We start from the raw sequence: 20,882 nt of genomic DNA on the forward strand, positions 1-20,882 counted from the left end.
AGGAATATCAGTCAATATGAGCTTGCTCTGATGTCAGGCACTCCATTTTCCTAAAGAACAGGCTTCATTTCCCTCTGCCAGTGCTGAGGGAAACTGCCAGATGTTTAAGCAATTCAATTTTCAAGGTGCTGAGATGGCCCTCATAACTGATAACCCCTTCAGAGCTTGAAAACATGACCTGAAATTGGCTGGTTCTGGAATGGGAGATTACCTGAGAAGCAGAAACTAGGGTGTAAAAAGCAAAGCACCTGGCAAATTCTTTACCATATTTTCAGTCCTGAAGAGGAAAAATGAGGGAGCAGAGGGACTAACAACAGTCTCCTCAGAAGTACATGATGCCAGCCTGAGTGACGAAAGACACACCTGTCCCCACCCCAAAAAGTGGCATCAAAAACATGATTGGTAAGAAAAATCTATCAGATTTTAGTTTGGCTTCATCTTGTAAATGGCACACAAAATGACTTCTGCACTGATTTGCTGCCACCCTTCTCCAAAGCAGGGATGAGTGCAGTACTTTTTAGGTGCCTGTATTGAAACAAGGCAGAACTAAGATTTTTTTTCAATCCCTCAAATGCTTTCTCTCTTGAAACCAGTTCCTGCCACAGACAAAGCTCTTCCAGGAGAGTAGCTCTGTCCTATACTGTGCTACCAAGAATAAACACTCCATGAGCATAACTGCCAAAAGAGAGAGAAAAAAAATCCCTCCCTTTCATTTTTTTCTTTCCTTGCAAGGCCCAACATGCTGTCTTTGGACAGATTTCAATCCTGCTTTAATTCATTAAAAAAGTGAAACAAAATCACCATTTACATCCTTGACAGCTGGCAGGTTTTATGTGTTCTTACTGCTCCTGCCAAGTCCAAAAAAAAAAAAAAGTTTTCATTCAGCTCTGTCATGGATCTTTGGAGTGCTGGAAGTGTGAGAGATGTCAAAATGTACTCACAACAATGACATACAGTACCTGAAGGCAGGAACGTATTATGCTAATGCACTGGTGTAAAGGAAGTTACAATTCTCCTTTTCACTTAAAAAACAAAACAAAACAAACCAACAAAAAGCTCCATGACAACATCAGAAAATATACCATTCTTGAAAGAAGGAGCATTTTGCTTTCCTCAGAGCCATCTGACATGTTCCAAGAGCTTTCTGTTCACCAGATTGCATTCCAGTCTATACTAGGAGGGGGAAAAAAAAGAAAGAAAGAAAGAAAGAAAAGAAGAAAATATCTGTTGGCTTATTCACATTTTTTGATTCCTGTTGCTCCTGTGAGGTGAGAATGGTCATGCAGCTCAGGTGCTGGGATGGGCTGCCAAAGTGCTTTGGGCAAATCTTGCTGCTGCAGACCTTGGGAACTCCACTCTTCCCTACTGGCATCAGGTCCATGGAATGTCACACTTCACAGCCCTCTGTGGTTATATTTGCAACATGCCACAAACAGGGGAAATGGAAAAATTACAGCGATTACAGGGCAGTGATTGCAGAGCCCTGCAGCTGCTTTGGTAGAAATGAGCAGAAATGCCACTTGGATTTTGCTGGGGGCAAAGATAAACTGGGAATCGGCCCTTGCATTTCCTTGCCTGGCTGCCCACTCCAAGGCCATGCAAATGGGAGTTAAATCCATCTAAGCACAAATGTAAGAAGCAAAACTCCCCTCCATCCTGCACAGCTGTTTCTATTAGAGAGAAGCCCTTTTGGAAAGAAAGAGGAGAAGCACCCCATGGTATAATTACAAGCCATGAGCACACCCCTGCTATCATTTCCAGAGGCTTTTGGGAGGGAGCTGCCGCAGCCTTGAGAACTGAATCCTCACTCAGGAAGGACAGATGCCAGATCATTATTCTTGGCTTTAAGATAGAAAATACCTTATGGGCATAAGATGCTATTTACTGCCTGCAGTACATTTCAAAGAGCAGCTATCTTGTCAATCACACGCCCTTTGTATCGCTCCAGCAGGTCATTTTCATTTTGCTGTGGTTAGTTATTTTGGAATCGGTGTTATTCTTATGATCAGCTATCCCTTATCTACAGTGGTGAGAATAGCTTGGGGTTGTGACTTAAAGACCACAAGTATGACTAGTCTTGGCTCTGAACCTTGGAGACCCACAGGCATAGTCTTTTCTTACAGAATGCAATCATTGTGGCATGCACACAGCCCTGAGCTATTTCACTTATTAAGCCAACAACTGCTTAAAATGGCAAAGCTGCTCTTGGAAAAAATCAACTTGCTGCTTTCTGCCTGTACAAGATCCCTTTTGATACAGATAAATTTTTAGAAAATCTAAGCCTGGGGCTATTGTCTACCTCTGAGATACAGTTACAGCAGGGTAATGAGGAGACTCAGTTACGCTGCTGTGCTCATCTTCACCCACACTGCTGTGGATGCAACAGGCAGAAATGATTTCTTCTCCACCAGAGCTACTTTAAAAAACCCCACACCAGTGGAAATGTGGCTTAGTGTGTATATCTGGTGTCTGGGAGATCCAGAGAAACCCCATCAGAGGGAGCAGGAATAGTGTGGTGCTGTTTAGCAGAGCTGGTTCTGGGAAGTTTCTGGAATGTTTCCTTGTGAGGGCGGTGAGGCACTGGTGCAAGTTTCCCACGGAAGGTGTGGATGTGCCATCCCTGGAAGTGTTCAAAATGCATTTGGATGAGGCTTTGATTAACCTGGTCTAGAAGGTGTCCCTGCCCATGGCAGGGAGGTGGAATGACATGATCTTTCCAAGTTCCTTTCCAACCCAACCCAACCTATGGTTCTCTGACTATCAGTGCTGCTTCTCAGAAATCCTGGGCTGTTACTGGAGAGGTGATGTGTGCATGTTATGTTGGTTGATTACAACAGCTTTGTCTCACAAAATCTTTCATCTACAGCTTCCTTGGCAATCTTTTCCACATGTAATCATAGTCATGCACTTTCTACTCCAAATCTGGCTTTCAGCTCCCCTTCCTGAGCAGGTTTCAGTACATGGCATGCTGGCTGTGCTCCTCACAGGGAGCAGTGCCTCTACCAGGCTCTGATCTGTGGCTGGACATGTGCAACGTCCTGGCAGCTCTGGGAGCCTTCAAGATAAAAAGCACTTTCTGAAAGTAAGATTATTCTTATTACTGAGCTGATATGGAACTGTTTATTTTATTTGGTATCTTTTCAAATCATTTAATTATCATATTAGTTGTGTTCATAGCTTATATTCTAAGGGCACAATTGTGTGAGTGAATGAAAGATTGCCTCCTGCCAATTTCATTGTACAAACAGCCTGGAGCTCTCTCTGCCTTAAATATATATCCAGAAGTGGGCTGAATGCGTGTGGGAAGTGGAGAAAAACTTTGGAAACAAAAGGAGCTCTTACCCAAGGTCTCTTTTGAAGACTTTCATTAATTTTCTGAAATAGCAAATGAGTCTTTGAAGACTGGGGGAAAAAACCCAGTAGTTCTGTACTCTGCTCAATGCTGATCAAATGGTTCCCCAGTGGTTTACAATCAATAAGATTTTGCTTTGGCCCTATCAAGGTAAATATAAAAATAAAATCACCAAATTCTGCTATTCCACATCTGGGAAAGTTCTGCTTTTCCACATGAAATATATGACAAGCCTGGAATATTGGGACTGCCAAAAAAGCATATCTCCACACCATATAAACAGTGCAGTTGAAAAATTTATTACCTTATGAAACTTATAGCCAACAGGATTATAGAAAATTTATATATAGAGATATAGAGAAATCAGTAAATATAATTGCTATCTAGCATGTTTTGTGGATGTTTTTTAATTTATATATATAGATATTTCTAGTTATTCTCCCTTTGGATCATGGAGTCGAAAATGCAATGGCACAAGAATTCCAAAATACTTCTAGAAAGGAAAAAAGCAACCTCCAGAAGACACAACCCACTGCAGAAAGACCTCAATATGTTAAAATTATTTTCTTCCTTTTCCTCCTCCCAGAGAAGAAACCACAATATTTTCTCTGAGAAAACATTTTAGTCACAGTGCAATGATACATTTTTCAGGTGAAATATTCTTCTCTCAAGAGACTTGGTCAATCCTCTCCCTTTTCCCTCATCTGCTGGTATATCACACTGGAAAAGCATCTCCTCTCTGTTGGAAAAACCTCTGACCACCTTGTACTCTAGGGCAGAAAGCCCTGAATAGCATCAGCCTGGTCAGCTCCAGCTCCAGCTCTGTATTCCCAGCCAGATGTTCCCCAGGGTGCCAGGGGGTGTCCCCACAACAGCTGGGGACTGTAACACACCTGCATGGAAGCTGCCCTGCCTCTCCCAGTGACCCCAGCTGTGGGAGCATTGCTGTTTGCTGAGGGCCTGGAATGTTCCTCACCCAGCTGTGCTCCGCTGGATGCTTCCCAGTGGACTGCAAGAGGACAGCTGACAGCACGGTGACACCAGCCTTGGCCAGCTGACAACCAAAAGTTGTCTCCACACACCCTGGATTGGACCTATTGTCCTTCCTTTGACCCTCAGCTCCTTCCTCTGGCTCTGAGTAATGAGTGTAAGCCATCCCAGCTATTCCAATCTATCTTTTCCCTAGTTTTCTTCTAGCAGAGCGGATATTCTGATTTTCCTCCTTCACTGCTCATAGTCAGATTTGTCTTCTAAAGAAGTGGACACATCTGGTAGGGGGTTAGTGAAGGGAAGGGGTCATGGAATACTCAGTACTTCTCAGGTAACTTGGGATAGCAACCTCCTCACAGCTGGAGAACTACCTCTCCAGCATCTGAACAAAACACACCTGCTGAAGAGCAGGACCCTCCACTGGATCCACAAACTGTACAAGGACTTGTCCCCTTGTATACTACAAAAGAAAAGGCTGAGAAATTCTTTACTGAGCACTGAATTCCCCAGGAGGATATGGCTGAACTTGCCTGCAAGCAAGTCACTGCTGTTTGCCTACTCAGATTCACCCTCTCCAGTCCATCTGGGAGTATTGTACTGCAGACAGTAACAGTCAGATCAAACACTGCACAGTTTGGGAACAGGGGATGCATTTGCTTCCAGGATTTCTTAAGTATGTCACTGGCATGTTTTCCTATTCAATTGTAAGTCAAAACTGGCTGCAGAAGAGAGTCACTGAGGGAGAAGTCCACAGTTGCCCCCTATTATCAATGTTATCACCAACATTATCAATATATGGCAGCAAAGTTCCCCTTCATAAGTCTTAAATGTAAAGCCAGAAGCCTCTGTAATAGAGGCTTAAGAAAATCTTAAATACTTGTGGACCAGAGAGATAATCAATTCTTCTCCCTGAATGGGACATTGTTTCTGTCTGAAAACCAAAAATGATCAAGATGAAATCTGAAAAAATTTAAGGTGCAGAACTAAAATGCCAACGAGTGTCTACTGACTGAAAAGGTTTTTGTCAATGTAGGGCCAAAGTTACCACTACCACAATCAGACAGTCAGTGTGTCAAATAAAATTAGAGAATCTTAATTAGGCTTTTAAAATGCTGATTGTTCATTACATAGTGATTTTTTAGCTCTGTTGCTCTGAGCATCTCCCTATCCTAAAGACGAGAGCTCTCACAACTCAGAGTGGTGGTTACAATGGAAGGATTTTTCCTTTCCTTGCTCTCCCACTGTGGAAAATACCTACAAATGAACACAAAGAGCAAGGCAGCAGCTTGCAAAAAATGCAAAGTCAAGCTTACCTGTGGCCCACCTCTGCAGCAATCTTGTTTACACATCAGCACCTCGGGAACAATCCCTACTTCACTCACATTCCTCAAGAGCAGCCTTTATTATATGGTGCACCACATCCTCACATTAATTAGCACCTCACCGGCAGGCTGAGGATCCTCTTTCAAAAGGACTGCAATTAACAAAATAAAACGAATCTCTTTTTAGTTTGAGCAGCATCACTTCTCTGCCTCTCTTCAAAGTGAGGGGGTAAAATTGCTGCTTTCCTCTGCAAATCAGAAATGGAAATATTTCCCAGCACAGGGTGGTTTTCACTTGCCTACCACCTTTTGCCTGAATATTTGAAAGGACTTGGCAAAAGGGATGGGTGGGGAAGGATATTGATTTTCTTTGATTTTTCTTCAGTTTATCTGGGGACTTGGAGGCAAGAGGTGGTAAGTAACTTGCCTCAGGTTACAGGATGACTTATGAGCAGAGTCTGGTTTTGTGGGCTCTCAGATTATTCACTCCAGCAGATAACCCAACAAATGCAACGATTTCACTGCAACTCAAAATTTGGTAACATGTCTGTGACAGCTGGGGAGCCAGAGAGCTCTTAATGGCAGTGAGCACAATGTTATCTATTGAAATACAGTGTTCCTTTGGATGCTTTGCAATGTGATCTTCTCTCTGTGGGGAAAATCCTCAATAGATGGGGCTTACAGATTCCTTCCCCTGTTTTTTTAACAAATTCTGGGGAGAAAAATGCCTTGTCTTAAGGTTTTGTGAATAAAATCAGCTTAGATTTGTCGCCATAGGGCCAGCCCCTTCATTGTGGGGCAGCTAAGAAGGCAATTCAATAATTTGTCCTCACAAGCCTTGTAAAGGCCCTAAGAGAGACTTCCAAAATCACCCAAATTACCTCAGAAAGGAAAAGCTAATTTTCTATTAGCCCTGCTTTGGGTGAAACATGGCAAAGCCACATGAAATGCTGTCTGTGGCAGTGCCTTTGTGTGACACCAGCAATATCTGTGTTTTGTAATGAACTTTTAGGGCCTCCATGTGGCAAAGGGTTCTGCTGGCAAGCCCACGTTCCTTCCCCATTAAATACTCCTGTGCTGTGAGAAGCTGTCAGTGCTGGTGGGTTTTTAACACCTGGGAAGAAGAATAATGCTGTATTACTATTGAGGATGGCAGAACTTACCCAAAAATGTCCTGATGTTTTTGGATCCAGATTGTATGGAGCAGCTGGGCTTCAATCAAATCTCTCTGCTACATTTATGGACCTAAAAACCAAAAGAAAAAAAAAGTAATGAAAAAGTATCAGAGCTATACTGGAAGTATCTCCCCTGCAGGCATCATTCCTCTGAACAGGGCAGAGTTTAGGGCAAGTCAAGAGAAAGCTGCTGATTTGGAAATAATGGTGCAGGCTGGAAAGAGCCCACACCATGCAGGGCCCACCAGCTGTGTGCTGCCTCCAGCCAGCACCACAAAAGGAAACAAACACAGATCAGCTGCAAAATTATTATGGTTACAGCTCCCTTGAATCATTATTATTATTATTATTGCTGTTGTTGTTATTATGCTTAGCCCATTAAAGACTGCACTTTAGTGTCAGAGAGGTTTCACTGGTTTCAGGGATGCTCTTGGAAAGGGGATGCTCCTGCTGCCTCAAACCTCTCACTGTTGTCCTATTTCCCAAGGAGTCTCATCACCTCTGATAAAGCACTCTAACAATTTTTTTGCCATCATATGTCAAAAAAATCATCCTGAGAAGATTCCTCCAGGCTGTACACGAGGGCACACCTTAGGGCAGTTGTGGCCACAGTGAAAAATGTGTATTTCCCTGGCAGCACTGCTTGCCTTTGGAATATATTTGAAAATACATGGAATGATGTGTCCCTGTTTGCTTTTCACACTGACAGTAGCCAGAACTCAGGTTACAAGTACATCAAGTTACTGCTAAGAACACCAAAGAGTGAAAGGGTGTGAGTTCCAAGTGAATATGGACTTTCCAACAAACCTGGTACTATTCCCCTGATATTTCTTCAGGATCAAGTTCTGTCTTCCACAAAATCATTAGATTCTCTTAATGAATCAGAGATGGAAAAAAAATATAGACATTCATGTGTGGTACATCTTTTTTTTGGTGGAAAACCAGGCTATAGCTCTTCCCAGCAATTCAGTACTGGATTCCTACTTTTTTATCCTTTCAAAGGAACCTAATGCACATCAGCCTCAAGAAGAAGAAAAATCCTTATTTTCCAAATTGATGGATATTTAACTTCCTGCTACATGGGGAAAGATATCAATGCACTCGTGTTGAATCAACATGTTGAACATCAATAATGAGTAAACCCAGTGACTCCTGTCAGACCTAGTGTGTTAATGAAGATAAAATTACATATACTCCTGGTCTATACCATTTCAAGTTGTAGAAGACAAGCCTTAACAGCCAGTGATACTCCATGCACTGCACCCACCTCACTAAAGTCTTTCTCTGAAACACCTAATTATTTAAAGTCCTAGAGCCACACCATAGCCAACAGATGAAACAAGAATCTAAAAGACAACCCTGAAACAGCTATATTTTTCTGAACATTTCCACCTCTTTACATCTACTATAATTTCTTTCATTACAACTCAGTTTTTCCCCCCTTTATGCTACTGAGAGAGCTTCACTCACTGTCACTGTTTCCTTGATGTCATTAATTATTCAGCCTGCTCCCCTGCTCATGTGAGTGTGAGAAAGGAGCATGAAGAAACCAGGGAAAATATGAATGCAAAACCACAAAGGAACTGCAGGCATCACCAAGGCCAGGTGTAGACTCGGAAACTGGATGTTTCCAAGCCATCTTAGGATCAACTTGTGGTTAATATTGTCATTGTTGGGTTACCAGGCTTGTTATGCTCTGAGCTCTGGGCATTACTTTTTGTAAGGCACATCCTAAGAGATTCAAGTTCCATCTACCAAAGATATTCAGAAGAAAACATCTGGGTGTGAAATTGCACTGAGAACCAGAGTGCTGCTTATTAATAAATAGGATGGATGGACGGACGGACGGACGGACGGACAGACAGACAGACAGATGGATAGATAGATAGATAGATAGATAGATAGATAGATAGATAGATAGATAGATAGATAGATAGATCTTTTAAATGAGATCTTAATTTCTTTAAGCAGATTCAAGGCAATGGCATTATTCACTGTAGTTGTTGGTGCACAGTTACCCTCACTGTGTCCTCCTTAAACTTCAGGAAAACCAGATCAATTTTAGGTTTGATTCTTTCTGCATCCCTTTCTGTGATGTTTTTTTCTCTTCAGAGCTTGCTGCCCATTCCCCTCCTCTGGCTGACCTTCCTCTCACAGGGCACTTTCTGTTCCCTACCAGCCCTTTTCTCTCCTATGCCACGCCATGCCATGCCATCTGAAGGTGTCCAGCCCAAAGCCACCAGGATGAGGACCATGCCAGCTGCTCCCTGGGGAGCTGAGCTCTGGGACAGGCTTCAGTGCCCTGTTTGAACTCGGAGGGGAATCTGTGCCCAGCCACCCGGAGCAGCTGCCAGGAGCAGCCTGCAGCCCTTTCATGCCCCCTCCCTCCCGTTTTGCTCCAGCTGCCAGAGCTCTTTTCTTTTCTTCCCACCTCCCCAGGCATTCAGGGCCACAGCTGTTTGATCAGGTCATGGTCCCTTTCTCTCAGAGCCACTGGCAACCAGCACAAAAAACCAGCGGTGGAGAGATCAGATTTCCCTTCCCATTCCTTTTCCACCCACAGGGACCTCTGCCCTGTTCATTTGAGGGCACAGTGGACATCAAGGCTGCATGGTGGCTGGTAAGGCACACCCCACCAAAATCCATATATTCTCATCTTCCATTTATTTCCCCTTCCTACCGACCCCTGAAGAAGGAAGAGCAGGTGAGCAGTGCTGCAAAGTGCTGGTCATGCCACTGCTCCTTCAATCCCATCATGAATTATAAAAGCAGATCACTTGGATTGAGTGATCACTTGGATGCCTCTGGTGTATGACCTCATGCAGACAAGCCACCTGTTATGGGCTGCAGAGTCATAAACTGGTCCTGGGTAAAGAACTGTCTTCTCTGTTGTCCATGACAGCTGATCTATCTGTATGAAAAATCTATTTACTCTGCAGAAATTGCCATTAAAATATTAGCCTGGTGATATTTTCCATTAGGAATTTCTGAGCTTTCCATGCTCCTGTGTGCATGTAGAGCTATGTACCTGCACATGCATACACTGCAGGAAGAAAATGTGAACACTGAAATATAAATGCAACTGTTCAGGTCCAGTGGAGATCATAAAAGGTAGGAAATCATGGAATGAATTATTGTTTAAGAAAACCCAATCAACAACCTATAAGCAGCAAGGAAGTTTTAAAGGCTGTTGTAAACTTGTCTCTGACTTTCCATAAGCTTTCCATAAGCATCAAAATTTTTTTAAAATTTATCTTCCAGGCTTTTATCTTTGCTACACCTCTAACAAAGCTGTTAACAGATTCTGTAGGAGATCAGTGCTTTAATTTTTTATTGATAACTATAGAAAATAAATATTAATGCTTTAAACTTGTTTTTCCTCTCCCTTTCTCTTCCGCTCCCCCTTTTTTTTTTGGCCATCACCTGCAACAGACAATCTAGTAGCACTCTGTGTGTGTGTCATACAGTGAGAGAAAGGGAGAGGGAGGAGCAATGGGCTCCATTTCAGTGCCCAAAATCAGGGACCTTTCATGGCATTCCATCCCAAATCTATCAGGGAACCCCTTCCTCAGACATGAGTCTTGTGCCAGCTTCTAGATAGATATTCCATTTTGTGTTGATTTTGGATGTGGAGCCAATATCGGCCTGATCATGGAAACTGAGTTCCAGCTTTCAGTTTGGAGAGGCACCTGGTTTCTCCTGAATGCTTTTAAATGCTTTCAGCACTTTGGATGGAGAATGCCTGTTTTACCATTAGTCACTTGGAGTGAGAGACCTGCCTCTGAAGGGCCAGCTAAATCCTACAGCCTCTTCTCCATCACCCTTAGCATTGCATTAAGTACCTAAAGAAAAGGTATTTATACAAATGAATCGTATGCCAAGTGGTTTTTCCTTTCATTCCAAAAAATATGAGAGGTTTACACACGTAAAAAGCACAGCTCCACGTGCAACACCCTTCCCAGTGCATTTTCAGGCAAAATAACAAGCTGGATGCCAAGACTATGAGTTGTCCAGCAGCAAATCCAGCTGTCATTAATGCAGGTATCCATCCTCCAGTGGAAACAGCCTCCATCAACAGCAGACAGCTGCGGCTTTTAATATAATTCAGCGGTGGATAACACAAAGCAGTACTTTCACAGGCGGAGCGCGGATGAAAAATGACACAGCCCGGGAACATGACAAGTAACAGGCCTGCGGGGTGAAGTTCTGACTGGCTTTAACTGGAAAGCTTGTTTTCTCTCGAGCACGGCTTTGCCAGCTTCAAATGGCACTTACTATTTTTGGTAAAGTTGTTGCAAGCCCTCACACACGCTTCATGCAGCACCAGTTCAATGGTATATGATAATCATTTGGTATTATACACTGGCAACGGAGCCAGAAGGTTTCCTTCATGCATCCTCCCACCGCTGCCAAGGCAATCAAATTAATTCTGTTAACAGCCTGCCAAGTCAACTAGCCCGCTAAACTGTCCTGCCCTGAGAGGGAAAGTGAGCCCTTCCCATCCAACCGTTCCCTGCGGAGCGCTCCGGCTGGAGCGCGGCCAGCGGGAGCCGCTGCTATCATCGTGCCATGCCATGCGATGGCTCTAATGAGCTGACATTTCCTCTTGCTCAATTGCCACGTCTGGAAGCCAAAGCAAATAGTGTTCAACCCCTGCAGAAACCAGACGAGGGTTTCTGACTTTTCCCTCTGCCTTCTGTTTCCTCGCTTGCCATGTTTCTCCATCCGAAGCTGCCTAGATAAAGAGGGATGGAGGAAAAAACTGCTCCTGCAGCATATGGAATATATCAGGCTGTGCTGCAGAAACCAAAGCTGTCTCATGTTGCTTCCCCAGCCCTCACAGACCACTCTGCAACAGAGCCATTCCCTGTTAATCGCAACAAGGAGCTGCTGTGAGCGAGAGCCACGGGCACAGGTTGCCCACGCTGGCCTGGCTCTACTGCTCTGCCCTGAGCCCACAGCTGAGCTCAGATTTCTTCCATGTTTTTCCCTCTCTTCTGGCTGCTTGTTTCACCACCAGCAGTGGCAGTTGGGAGATTTCACACACCCCTTCTAGGATCTCCATGAAATCAGTGCAGAGCACTGAAGTTGCTGCCATTCTTACCTCTCCTGAGTCTCTCATAATCACCATTTGGCACAGTGCAATCTTAATGCTTCTCTTCAGAATGATTTTTCACCTAAAAAAACACTCTTTGCTGAGGGTCAAATCACCAGTGTGTGTTGAAGCCCAGCGGTGCTCACTGACACATCTAAAGCAGGGGCACAACAGGTACATCCAAGGAATATTAATGGGAAGAAAAATTACAGGCTCAGGCTAAAAAACCAGGCAGAAATCCTCTGGGGATCTGAACACATGCTGCTCAGCATGAAAAGGAGCTATTGGATCAGCCAAGTTGTACAAGCATGAAAGAGATGTTTTGCTAAGAAGAGGATGGAAGTTATGAAAAATGGCAGATAGAATTTTTGTTTCACCCTCTGACAGAAGGCCACAAGGTTCAAGGCAGGGTCATTTTTCTGTGTCACTTTCTAGACTAAGATAGAGATGGGATTTTATCTACCTGCACCAAGCTGCTTTTTAAAGACTGTGCACTAAATAGGCAGCAAAGTTTACTTCATAGCCTTTACTTTTGCCCTCTGAATGGTACATGACTTTCATAGACCTCGAGCTGTACTTGCAGCCTTTTCCCTAAGTCATGGCACTGATAGTCTTGGCTGTCCTCCATCAACTTCACTTTAAAGTCTCTAAAGTCTGTTATAGATTTTATAGACTTGGGGGAAGCTCATTTTGCTTGTGTGCAGGCACTCATCTGGTCAGTTTGGTTTGCTCTCTTCTGTGGTGGCATTGATAAATAACAAAAAACTATTCCACCCATCCCTTTGGATTGTGCTGAAGTCAAGGGAATGAAAATTGTCCACAGAAAAATGTTTCTTTTGGCAGCAATGTGCCTCATGCAGCAGTGACACTAAAAAATCAGCAGCATTGGGAAGAACTGAATGTGTCTTTACAATTCCAATTTTCTATGCCATGGATTAAAGCAAGTCATAGAATCATGGAATCATTAAGGTTGGAAAAGAGATCACCAAGCCCAGCCTTGAGTGTAGAAGTCAGTGCACTGTGGTTCCATAGGATCCCTACATATACCACACAGTCCTTAGAATTTTGAAAGCATCCACCTCATCCCTTCCCACAATAACATACCAAAGATTTTCAAAGAGACTTAAAGCACAGGAAAATTAATACAGAAAATAGGTACTGACATGGATAAAAATAATTTTTCCTCTGAAAGCACAGAGAAAAGCCACTGATGGCACAAATACTGCTCTCCTCCCCACCCCAACCACCCCCCCTTGCTGGGAGTTTCCATGAGCAAGACCCAGCAATCTGAGCTGCAAATCTGCATGGCTGCACAGAACCAGATCAGGCTTCTGCCTTTGCCTTTAATTAATGTTGCAATTCTGAAATTGCTAATTGGGAAAAGCTGCTGCTTACCCAAGGTAGTGAACCATTTTGTGAAATGGGCTATTGTATGCAAAATAGATGCAATGAGCTGTGTAGTTTAAAAATAACTATATATATATATATAAAAATATATATATTGCTCAAGTGATCAAAAGGTCAATCATGTAATATAAAATATTCCCTTCTCAAGCTTTTCTTCAAAACCTAGGTGCAGCAAAGAAAGAAACAAAAGGTGATGTAAACTTTGGATTTGTAAGACTGAGTTACATAAGCAAGGAAATAAAGCCTGAAAACCTCCCTTGCTCCATACCAAGAAAAAAATCTGGTCCCAGTCAGGAGAAAGGTGGGGTTTTCAATACACTGGAACTTCTTCTGGAGTTCTTAAAGTGCACAAATATGAGTGATTTCCAATTTAAAGACCTTCGTAGGTCTGTGTGTGTGTGTCTCATTTTCTACCTGTGTAGAAGGTCAGGGAATCTTATCTGTTTAAAAATCAACTATCACATGCCCATCACAGCAAAAGCTCAAGGGTTTGTTCTGAGATGTCAGTCTTAGACGTTTTCCACTTTTGAGGAAGCTCTGCTGTTTGATTTCTAGCACTGGCATATGCAGTGTGGGTTTTGAGGTGTTAAGTGGCAAAGGACATTTAGCTTTGGTGTAGAAATGGGTTTTGTTTTAAGGACAATACAACCTGAAAACTAAAAAACAATATTTGAAATATAGAGGGAATTATTTAAAATTCTTATGTTTGCAAACAGATATTTTTGAATTTGTGTCAGATAAAGGCCCCCAGGACCTGCTCTGCTCTCTTTCAACCAGGAGCAAAATGCAGGAAATAAAATTCAGGCGTTTTTCCATTTGTATTTGCATAATATTTGCCTTGGGCTAAAGGCACACGAGGCGTGCTGACTTGCTGCTGGAAGGGTGAGCACTTTGGAAAGGAGAAGAAAAGGAAGGTTCCATCCTGAGATGATGGTATCCATCAATTAATGGCATCCATTAATTGACTAATAGAATGCTGTGTCACTCCTAAATGGGCTCAGTGTCAAACTCCTGCTTCCCTCCAACTCTGGCAGCATTAACAGCGTGCTGTTGGCACTGTGGCTTGAGGTCTCACTCTGACAGCACTGAAAGGATATTTTGGAAGGATTTAGTGGGTTTGAATAGCTTATTTCACCAACCCATAAAGAAACACTTTCCTTCGACACAAGCATGAGAGGTTATTTTCTATACTTAAGAAGGCCAAGGTAAAGAAAACCCAACTGTGTATTTTTAAATATTTTATCTTTACACAAGCCTGGGTTATGCAGAGCACAAAGCCATATACATACTTCACAGAGAAGGTAATAATATCTGACAAAGTCTCAAGAGCTGTCTGACTCACATGACAAAACTTTCAAGAAGAAGTATGAAATTAGGAAAAAAATTGTCACAACACAAATGCTATTAAAGATAGGAACTTCCTCACTTGATGAGAAGCTGCATCTTCTGCTCACCTCTAGAGATGGAGAAGCTACAGAAGTTTACAAGTTCTCTGCATTTCACACAGTGCCACAGTATAATACTAAATGCTCATTTTTTTTTTTTAGTCTGTGCTAAAAATGGTCCTTCAGTCATATGCAGAACCAATCTATTTATCCTATAGATTTGTTAACTTACAGGGTGAGAGTGTGAGAGAGCTGTAGGAGTGAAGGACTTCAGACTTTTCCCAAAGATCTTGATAAGATCTTAGCTGCCCCTGTTCTATGAGCACTCCTCACTTCCAGGATTTTCTGCAGCCCCTGGAAAAATATCCTTCCTCATGTTTTTAAAAATTAAGGAAAGAATGGTGTTACAAAATGTGATGAAAAGCAATCAAATGAAATACCATCCATACAAACCTGAGAAAAATCTGAAAAGTAAACAATGTCTCCATCAGAGAACTGTTACAACACATGGCTGTAATAATATTATAATATTATATTATTTCCCTTAGCAACAGCCATTGGTTTGTTTAGGCTATGTAAGTTTTTAAGAGGCTGACATGTCAATGATTCAGGGATAACACAGTTGGATTCTTGTTAAGCTACAAGTAAAATTTAATCCCATTTCATAAATGACCCCTGATTAAGCTTGTCCAGCCTCTCATATGTCAGAGGACTGCTACCCTGATAAAAGAGCTGAGCTGACTGAGAAAAATAGCTGGAGAGGACCAAAAGAACAACCATAATAATTCACCCTGCCCTTTCTGTCCAAAGAGCAGGAGTTTGTTCCTGCTTTGCACAGACTTGAAGAAAGTGGCTTTCCCAGGTTCACCCAGCAGTGCATGGCCTGGAGTGCCAGTTGCCAGGATTCCACCAAATCCTCTCCCCATTACATCACACAGGAGATGCCTCATTCAGTGCTATACCTTTGAGTTTCTAGAGCCATTCTTCCCTTGAAATGTTATATTTGGGATACCTATGTAACTTTGAGTTTCTAGAGGCATTCATCCCTTGAAATGTTCTATTTGGGATACCTGTCTTTGACTTTTGGTGACAATTCCCCTTGCAGGGATCTCTGTGATTTCCTAACAGCCACCAGCCTGAGTCAGTGTAGAAAATAAAGGAAAGGGTTGCTTTGGAGGGCTCTGAAAGCAAGCACAGATAAGTCTTTGCTGTGGTAGCAGTATCATCATATCCTGCTTTCCCATCTGGAGTGACAGCAAAGAGAGCTGAGAACTCATCCTGGTGACTACAATAAGAACCAATTGCTTTTCCCTGTCCAGGAGCATTCTGATCTGTTTTGCATTCAAAGCCTTTGATGGAAGGAGTTATGGCTGTCTGAATATTATTCTTAGTCACACATTTATTAGATAGGAAATATGTTCACTGAGCACTTCTTAGAAACATTATAGAGCACTTTAACACTTTAATGTGTTTAGCTAGCCTTATTCTTTGCCTTCATGATTCCCACTGTCCTTTTCCCTCTCCAAAATGAAAGAAAATGATTATTTAATCCAGAAGACATGCTGAGGGCATCAACAACTGTGGTTTTGCTGTTCCACACTCTGACTCGGGGTCTTCTCCAAATCCCCAGATGAAGTCAATGCAATGGTTTGATTGCCTCAAAAGGGGTTTGGATCAGGCTTTTTTTGGGATGCTGGGGAAGTCACTTTGCCCCCTGTGCTCAGCACATGCTTTTCTGAAACAAGCACCTGTGTTTGCACTGGCCTGGGAGCTGCCATGGGACTAACCACAAGTTGTCATGGTGATGGAGAGGGAAACATTAATAGTCCAGCCATTACTAATAGAGGTTGGAAAGGAGTAACTTCTGTTTATATTTCATTGTTGTTTAAAGCACTGAGAACTATAAAAGGAAATATCTGATGATTGAGGCTGTGTTTATATTGACTTTTTTCCCCATTCACGTTTTCTGTGGCACAAAGAAATACTCCCTCAGCACAGAAAGGTGCTATTAAGGGGAACGTGTCAGAGCACAGAAGAAATATCTCTTTTGCAGGACAGCAGCTTAACAATTTTCAGGCCTCGAGCATGAGAAAGGAATCATCTCTCAGGCCCCTGTACAAACACACGTGGCCCTGCTGGGAGCTGGATGCGCTCGCAGGAGCCCTGGGGGGATGCTCAAGCTCCCGAAGAGGGACCAAGCCGTGCCCAGGGCAGGGAATTCCGTGTCCACCTCGCTCCGAGGTGCTTGGCTTCGATGCTGGGGGATTCCTGCTTCCTCCCCACCCTGTTCCCCACGTGTCCCTGCCTGCTGACCCAGTCCTCGGGCTCCACTGGTTCCTTCACACAGGGCTCTCCAGGACCAGCCCCGAGCCATGGGCCAGCTCCAGAAGAGGCAGTCGAGCCTCCCCAACCTTTGCAGCCGCTGTGCCGGAGTGTGGAGCGAGTGCCCAGCCCTGCTTTTGCGAGGTTTTACAGTTCACGCTTCCATCTGCCTCCCTCCCCCTTTCCCTCTCTTCCCCTCTCTCTTTTTCTCTCGGATGCTTCAAGGAAAATTTATGGAAGCGGTTCCAAGAGCTGTTTTCCCTGCCTTGGTGCTAGTCGGTGCACGCTCCTGGCTGGCTCAGCCCTCCCTTGGCTCTGCCCGGCTCCCCAGCTCCTTCACCTCGCACAAAAGATGGATCACGTTACCCTTCACTTACTGCCTCCCGGGCCCCAGCCCCCGGAGCTGCTGAGTGCATCCTTCAACGTGCCAGGTACACGCAGCTCCCTCTGCCTCCTCTGCAGGATAAAATTCCCTTTCCACATTCCCACCCTGGGAAAAATGTGGATTTCAAGGTTTTTTTTTTTTTTTTCCGAGACGAAAAAGTGATGTTATCTTTCTGCACAGGGACGAGGGGTAGGAAACACGGGTTCTTATCCTCTCTGCTTTAATCAGCAAATTGTTTAATTAATGTGGGCTAATAAATCAGATTGGTGACACGTGCTTGGTTTAGAGGACAAGCTGCCTAAGTGGCACCATGCTTGTCCTCCATCCCCAGGGCCAGCTTTGTGCATGGTCCAGCAGGGAAAGCAGGATCCCTGCTCCCTCCAGCCTCTTCCCCCTGCCTCAAGTGTCAAAATAGCAGCTCAAATAATGTGGATGGCAAAATTAATTCTGCCAGGACTTCTGAAGCCACAGAGGTCACCCAAACTCAAGCAGCAGCTGCAAAAGGCAGTTCTGCCTTTCCTCTGCCTTCCTTCTTGTTGCCCCTTCTTCTTTGACATTTTTGCCTCCCTCATTTTCTCCCTGAATCTCATTCCCAGGCTTTCCAACTTCAGTATTGCTCTGTCAGTGCTAAAATGGCAAAAAATAAAACTTTAAAACCCTGATTAAAGCTCTACACTTGGTTTCATGCTCCTGCTTTTCTGAACCTTGGTGGCCATTCTTCTTTAGAGCTGGATCCTGATCTCAAGAGTAAATTTAAGAATTTGGATTTTCTCACTGCTGGTTCAAACCCAGAGCAAATCTGGGTTTCAAGGACTGAATTTTCTCATGCATATTTCTGTATTCAGACTGAGATCTTGTGTGAGAGTGATTTTCTGGAGGTGAACTGGTCCCTTCAAACTGAAATGACAACTCTGATGGGCCCTGAGTCTGGGGGCACCTGTGGTGCCCTTTCCAGGACTGCCAGGCTGTGAGACAGCAGCAGCATAAAAACAATCCTGTTTTTAAAGGTTTGTCTCTTGGCCTTCCCTCCACAATGATGTCTCACCTACAATACAGCCAGTGACTCATCCTTCAATTATTGCTGCTGTCAGTCTGGTCCAAATTGCTCGGAGGAAGGGAAGTACTGACAGAGACACTTTGGGAGATTAAAATACCCGTGTCTGAGATGCTTTATAACAGCTTTGCTATAAGGAACCTGCTTTCTCCGTGATTACTTTGTTATGAATTCACTTGTGCAACACATTCTTGGAACAGCACAGTTTGTTTCTGGAACCAGGAATCGGTGACAGGAGATTCATTATAGGCAGGCAATATTTGCGTTAAAGAAAAGCTGTCAGGTCAAGTCAGGCTTTTATATTGCTGTTTGTAAAACAAGGTGTTTACATACCTGTAAAGCTGCCACTTTTTTTTTTTTTCTCTCTCTTTTGATGAAAGTCACCTTTAGATATGTAGGTGGAAACAGTTCTTTGGCACTGAAAGCAGAGTGAGAGCAGGAAAGGCCAAGCAGCCACACTTCTTCCTTGCCCTTTCCTCCCCTTACAAGGTGCCAGGCCCCTGGGAAGCTGCCTCCAAATCCAGGGATGTGCAATGTGCACCCTCAGCTGTGGAAAACACCCCAGCTCTGCCTGTGCTGTGACAAAGGGAGGGTGCAGCCTGCTGCCTGCAGCCTCCCTCCTGCCAGTCCCTACCTCTGTCCCCAGGGCCATGGAGAAACCCCTCGTTGTCCCAAGGTTAATAATTAAGATACTCTAGCTGGTAAATGAAAGTGCTAAGAACTCGGTGTGCTCAGTATCCCTCCTCTCTGCAGGCAGCTGCTCAACTCTTTTATCTGCACGATGATCTCTGAAGGAAAGTATAATTTGGCAATCGTGGTCAAAGTGTTTAGACAATTCAGTCAATGGAAAGCCCCGAGGGAAAAAGACAGCTACAATAAAAACATGACGACAGAGGGATGTGAGAGCAAGCCCCGTTTGATAAACTGTGTCTTTAGACAAAACCCCTCCTCTCTTGCCCATGGTGAGCACACCAGGACTGTTACTTTCTCAGCTTCAATTGAGAGAGATGAAGGAAAGCATGTGACCTAGATAAACAACAAATTTACCAGAAATTAATCTGTTCATCTCAGAAACAAGAAAATTTTAAACCGGGCAGGATCTCTGCATTTCTGCTTTTCCTTTTCTCCAGGGCTGGTGGAGCTGGCAATGGATGTTTTAATTCTGGAGTGAACACTTCTGTGCTCTAATTTACCCTGCCATTTGCCCACGCCCAGGAAAACAAAATTTGCATTCAGATAAACACAGACTCATTTCCAAGCCTACACAGACTAGTTAATTAAGAGTTTCCAAGTGGAAACCACACATTATTTCCCCAAATTAAGGGCTGCTCCATAGGGCCCTTCCCTTCTGCTCTGGGATAAACAGAAACCAGGAGGCGAGTGGCCAGGTCATATCCTGAACTCCCACCCCTGCACGAGCATCACCCACCAGGCTGTGCAAACACAGACCTGTGTCTCTGGAGGGGGAAAAAATCAAAGGAGAGGGCTGGAAATGCTCATCCCCTCTGCAGCCAAAAACCTGGAGTGCAGCCAGGCTCCACTGGTCTGACTGCTGCAGGGAGGAAGGAGCTGTAAGCCAGCAATTAGCAATTCTGCTCCTCACAGGAAAGATTGCTGGGAAGCATAAATAAGGTGGCTGTTTATAGGGGAGTTAGTGCAGGAAGTCGTGCTGATGATGATGGTTGGGGTTTTTTGGGGAAAGCTGCCTTGCCTAGGGAAGGACGTGGTTTGTCAGAATTGTGGCACCTGGGTGAGGAAGAGCTTTGTGCACAGAGGTTTGGGGCTGGCTTTGGGGATTTGCACCCCTGATATTATCACTCCCAGTCCAAACTGTTCCATGATATATAATTGTGCATTAATGGGCTCCACAGCATAAGAGGTAACATAAAACCCTTTGGCAGACTCTGAGTTTTAAGTTTATGTTGCGGTGTGCAAGGAGGGAACTTGGACTTTCAGAGTGATTTCTTTTTAGTTTTCCTTCTTGTTTTAGGAGCATTCAAATGTTATCACATACACACAGATCCCTGCAGCTTTTGAAGGGACAGGTAATTTTCCAAGCAGCATGAAAAATAAAATCATGAATAATTGCAGAGCTTAGTAATGAGAAATACAGAACTGAGAAAAAGCAAGCTTAGGGAAAGGGATTAGTTTGTTTGTGCAAATGACTGAGCAAGGGAATACACCTCTAGATACACTGTTGGCGCCAACTTGATAATCCAGAGGTCTCAGATGAAGAGAATATAAAACCTGGAAAGCAACCAGACTTCTAGTTCCTACAAATGAAGGATGCTAAATTTTTAACAGCATTAAAAATGAACGGCTGGAGGACTATGACAAAAGCCTTCCTCCTGGACCATCACCTCGTGCCTTTCATCACACGTGTACATTCAAAATC

Source organism: Serinus canaria, chromosome 4 (genome assembly GCF_022539315.1).
Source record: "Serinus canaria isolate serCan28SL12 chromosome 4, serCan2020, whole genome shotgun sequence".
Lineage (NCBI taxonomy): Eukaryota > Metazoa > Chordata > Aves > Passeriformes > Fringillidae > Serinus > Serinus canaria.